General features: G+C 38.2%; 1 protein-coding gene across 1 annotated transcript in view; it reads left to right on the top strand.

The window, feature by feature from the left end:
- dlc (deltaC) overlaps nt 1-6,000 on the top strand; it is a 111,059-nt gene that overhangs the window by 2,321 nt on the left and 102,738 nt on the right. The window lies entirely within an intron of this gene.

Raw genomic sequence — 6,000 nt, 5'->3', positions numbered from 1 at the left:
TGTACGATGTTTGTCCTTGCTGCTACTGCTAATAGCTGCTGCTAGTCGACTTGTTACGTAGAGTCGTTCACCTCCTCTGACTCATTACGCAGAGTCGTTCACCTCCTCTGACTCGTTATGTAGTCGTTCACCTCCTCTGACTCGTTACGTAGAGTCGTTCACCTCCTCTGACTCGTTATGTAGTCGTTCACCTCCTCTGACTCGTTATGTAGAGTCGTTCACCTCCTCTGACTCGTTATGTAGTCGTTCACCTCCTCTGACTCGTCATGTAGAGTCGTTCACCTCCTCTGACTCGTTACGTAGAGTCGTTCACCTCCTCTGACTCGTCATGTAGAGTCGTTCACCTCCTCTGACTCGTTACGTAGAGTCGTTCACCTCCTCTGACTCGTTATGTAGTCGTTCACCTCCTCTGACTCGTTACGTAGAGTCGTTCACCTCCTCTGACTCGTTATGTAGTCGTTCACCTCCTCTGACTCGTTACGTAGAGTCGTTCACCTCCTCGGACTCATTACACAGAGTCGTTCATCTTTGAACATCACGTTGATTTGTTGATACTGGTAAAAAAAAAAATTGAATGTTGGAGGAAAAAATGAAACTAATACAAACTAATACAGGTAAATACCCAAATCCAGGTCATGGAGAGGCTGGAAATGGCGCAACTGACTCTGACTCAGACACCCGGTTCACTTGGATGAAAGACTCATAAACCCTTGAGTCAGTTTAAAGAGTCTGGTTTCTTGTCACCACCTGTAGACCACCTACCTCTCGGGCCACTATAGACCTCTCAGGGGGCTTTTCCACCGGAAAGAACCAGGTTCTAGTTCTGGTCCAGGGCCAGATTTAGCACCAGAGCGGGATCTGACACGTCATCAGCTGGGGGCGGAGTTATCTCTACCTACGAGGAGGAAGCGAGGTTGAACCGGCTTTCTGAACTCTACAGGAGCACGGAGCCCCGGAGTGGTGGATCTAGAACCTAGAACCAGTTCTTTTCAGGCTTTTCATGGTGACATTGTGACTAACTTCAGCAGCAGGGGGCGCTCTGCTATGAGACGCTCCACAGAACTTCTTTCTAATGAAGCCAGACTTCTGGTTCCTCAGGAACTACTAAACAAACTACAAACTACTGGAAATGAAAACTTGGAGTGTTTAGAGCTAAAATGAGCCTTTTAATGGCTTCATGTGAAAGAGAACTTTAATCAGAGTGGTTACCTAGGTTACCATGGAAACGGCTGTAGAGCAGTTCTATCATTCTACACCTTCATTCCTCCATGTTGAAGCTTTTGATTCAGACACGTCCAGAAATAAAGTGAAAGGAGCAGAAAGTCACTATGGAACGTCCAAGAACCATCAATAGAGCGACGAGGAGACTCAATGTCTTCCTGAGGTTCAGGTCAGACTAGATGGAGCGACCCGGACCAAACCACTGGGACAGTCCGTCTCCTGGTTCCTGGATCCTGCCGGCGCTACGTTGGTGGAACCAGTGACGTGATGAGGTGGTTCTACTGGCGCCGTTAACGCTGGAAAAAGAACCTGTTCTTTGGAGCTGCTCATTAAGAACTGAACTAGAACCTGGTTCTTTTGGTGGAAAAGCCAAACTTGTAGTAAGCTCGTGGTTAGCTCGTGGTTAGCTCTTGGTTAGCTCGTGGTTAGCTCTTGGTTAGCTCGTGGTTAGCTCTTGGTTAGCTCGTGATGAGGACGATGATGATGTTAATATTGCAGCTTTACTATTGTAGCATTACTATTGCAGAGTTACTATTGTAGCGTTACTATTATAGAGTTATTATTGTAGTATTACTATGTAGAGTTACTATTGTAGCGTTACTATTATAGAGTTATTATTGTAGTATTACTATGTAGAGTTACTATTGTAGCGTTACTATTATAGAGTTATTATTGTAGTATTACTATGTAGAGTTACTATTGCAGCGTTGCTATTACTATTGTAGAGTTACTATTGTAGTATTACTATTGTAGCATTACTATTGCAGAATTTTTATTGTAACGTTACTATTGTAGCATTACCATTGTAGAGTTACTATTGTAGTATTACTATCGTAGCTTTACTATTGCAGAATTACTATTGTAAAGTGACTATTGAATAGCGTTGCTATTGTAGCATTACTATCGTAATATTACTATTGTAGCATTACTATTGTAGCATTACTATTGCAGCCTTACTATTGTCGCATTACTGTTGTAGAGTTACTTTTGTAGCGTCACTATTGCAGTGTTACTATTGATAGAGTTGCGCTTGTAGCATTACTATTGTAGAGTTACTATTGTAGAATTACTATTACTATTGTAGAGTTACTTTTGCAGCACTGCTATTGTAGAGTTACTATTGTAGCGTTGCTATTGTAGCGTTGCTCTTGTAGCATTACTATTGTAGAGTTACTATTGTAGAATTACTATTACTATTGTAGAGTTACTTTTGCAGCACTGCTATTGTAGAGTTACTATTGTAGCGTTGCTATGGTAGAGTTACCATTGTAGCGTTACTATTGTAGAATTACCATTACTATTGTAGAGTTACTATTGTTGTATTACTATGTAGAGTTACTATTGTAGCATTACTATTACTATTGTAGCATTACTATTGTAGAGTTACTATTGTAATATTACTATTGTAGCGTTACCATTGTAGCGCTACTTTTGTAGAGTTATTTTTGTAGCATTACTATTGCAGCGTTACTATTGGAGAGTTGCTCTTGTAGCATTACTATTGTAGAGATACTATTGTAGCGTTACCATTGTACCGTTACCATTGTACCGTTACTTTTGTAGAGTTACTATTGTAGAGTTACTATTGTAGTGTTACTATTGTAATTACTATTGTAGCGTTACTATTGTAGAGTTACAATTGTAGCGTTGCCATTGTAGCGCTACTGTTGTAGAGTTACTATTGTAGAGTTGCTCTTGTAGCATTACTATTGTAAAGTTACTATTGTAGAATTACCATTACTATTGTAGCGTTACTATTGTAGAATTACCATTACTATTGTAGAGTTACTATTCTTGTATTACTATGTAGTTACTATTGTAGCGTTACTATTACTATTGTAGCATTACTATTGTAATATTACTATTGCAGCGTTACAATTGGAGAGTTGCTCTTGTAGCATTACTATTGTAGAGATACTATTGTAGCGTTACCATTGTACCGTTACTGTTGTAGAGTTACTTTTGTAGAGTTACTATTGTAATATTACTATTGTAGCGTTACCATTGTAGCGCTACTTTTGTAGAGTTACTTTTGTAGCATTACTATTGCAGCGTTACTATTGGAGAGTTGCTCTTGTAGCATTACTATTGTAAAGTTACTATTGTAGAATTACCATTAGTATTGTAGAGTTACTATTGTTGTATTACTATGTAGAGTTACTATTGTAGCGTTACTATTACTATTGTAGCGTTACTATTGTAGAGTTACTATTGTAATATTACTATTGTAGCGTTACAATTGTAGCGCTACTTTTGTAGAGTTACTTTTGTAGCATTACTATTGCAGCGTTACTATTGGAGAGTTGCTCTTGTAGCATTACTATTGTAGAGCTACTATTGTAGCGTTAACATTGTACCGCTACTGTTGTAGAGTTACTTTTGTAGAGTTACTATTGTAGTGTTACTATTGTAGTGTTACTATTGTAGAGTTACTATTGTAGTGTTACTGTTGTTGAGTTACTTTTATAGCATTACTATTGTAGCATAACTACTGCCGAGTTACTATTGTAGCATTACTATTGTAGATTTACTATTGTAACGTTACTATTGTATCGTTACTATTCTAGAGTTGCTATCGTAGCGTTACTATCGTAGCGTTACTATCGTAGCGTTACTATCATAGCGTTACTATTCTAGAGTTGCTATCGTAGCATTACTATCGTAGCGTTACTATCGTAGCGTTACTATCTTTGCGTTACTATTGTAGCGTTACTATTGTAGCATTACTATTTTAGCGTTACTATCGTAGCATTACTATTTTAGCGTTACTATCGTAGCGTCCTGCAGGACGAGTTTCTTGTCTGTAAGGCCGCTTTATTATTGACACACACACACACACACACACACACACACACACACACACACACACACACACACACACACACACACACACACACACACACACACACACACACACACACACACACACACACACACTCATCTGACCTGCCCTCTTCCCCACTCTTAGCCAATCACAGGCCGACTTGCTCTAACGGTGCGTTCAGGAAACACAATTAAAAAGATTAATTGGCAGGAAGCCCCGCCCCTTTTTCAATCAACCAATCAATAAAAGATTTTATTTATCCCCAGGGGGAAACAAAAAGTGCAAATAAATAGATAAATAAATAAATAAATAAATAAATAGATAAATAGTGCAGCAACAGACTACAACTCTGTCACTGGCTAAATACCACTAATAGTAAGAGAATGACTTTGCAGGAAGTTACATGATGTTACAGGAAGTTATCTGATGCTACAGGAAGTTGCATGATGTCAAATGAAATTACATGATATTACAAGAAGTTACATAATGTTTTCAAGGAAATTAACTGATGTTACAGGAAGTTACAGGATGTTGTAGGAAGTTACAGGATGTTACATGATGTTACAGGAAGTTACATGATATTACAGGAAGTTACAGGATGTTGCAGGAAGTTACAGGATCTTACATGATGTTACAGGAAGTTAGAGGATGTTGCAGGATGTTACATGATATTACAGTAAGTTACATGATGTTCCAGGAAATTAACTGATGTTACAGGAAGTTACATGATGTCACAGGAAGTTAAATAATGTTCCAGGAAGTCACACAATGCTACAGGAAGTTACCTGATGTTACACAATGTTTTATGATGTTACAAGAAGTTAAATGATTTTACAGGAAGTTACAGGAATATAACCAGGAAGTTGCATGATGTCACATGATGTTACAGGAAGTTAACTGATGTTACAGTAGGTTACATGATGTTACAGGAGGTTACATGATGTTACAGGAAGTTAAATAAAGTAACAGGAATTTACATGATGCTACAGGAAGTTGCTTGAAGTTACAGGAAGTTACATGATGCTATAGGAAGTTACATGATGTTACAGGAAGTTAAATAAAGTAACAGGAAGTTAACTGATGTTACAGTAGGTTACATGATGTTAGAGGAAGGTACATGATGTTTCAGGAAGTTACAGGAAGTTACCTGATGCTACATAATGTTTCATGATGTTATAGGAAGTTAATGTTACAGGAAGTTACACAATGCTCCAGGAAGTTACCTGATGTTTCATGATATTACAAGAAGTTACATGATGTTACAGGACGTTACATGATTCTACCTGATGTTACAGGAAGTGTCATGATGTTACAGGAAGTGTCATGATGTTTCATTATGTCACAGGAAGTTACACGATCTCACAGGAAGTTGCATGATGTCAGAGGAAGTTGCACGATGTTACATGATATTACAGGAAGTTACATGATGTTACAGGAATTTAAATTAAGTTACAGGAAGTGTCATGATGTTTCGTTATTTCACAGGAAGTTGCATGATGTCACAAGAAGTCGCATGATGTCACATGATATTACAGGAAGTTACATGATGTCACAGGAAGTTGCATGATGTCACAAGAAGTCGCATGATGTCACATGATATTACAGGAAGTTACATGATGTCACAGGAAGTTGCATGATGTCACAAGAAGTCGCATGATGTCACAAGAAGTCGCATTATGTTACATGATATTACAGGAAGTTACATGATGTCACAGGAAGTTGCATGATGTTACAGGAAGTTACATGTTTCTACATGATGTCACTTGAAGTTAAATGACGCTTCATTATGTCAGAGGAAGTTGCACAATGTTACATATTACAGGAAGTCACATGATGTTACAGGAATTTACACAATCCTACAGGAAGTTACAGGAAGTTACATGATGTTATAGGAAGTTACACAATCCTACAGGAAGTTACCTGACGTTTCATGATGTTACATGATGTCACAGGAA

Source organism: Lipophrys pholis (genome assembly GCF_963383615.2).
Source record: "Lipophrys pholis genome assembly, chromosome: 3".
NCBI lineage: Eukaryota > Metazoa > Chordata > Actinopteri > Blenniiformes > Blenniidae > Lipophrys > Lipophrys pholis.
Note: the sequence above shows the minus strand (reverse complement) of the source record. Positions and strands in the feature narration are given on the sequence as shown.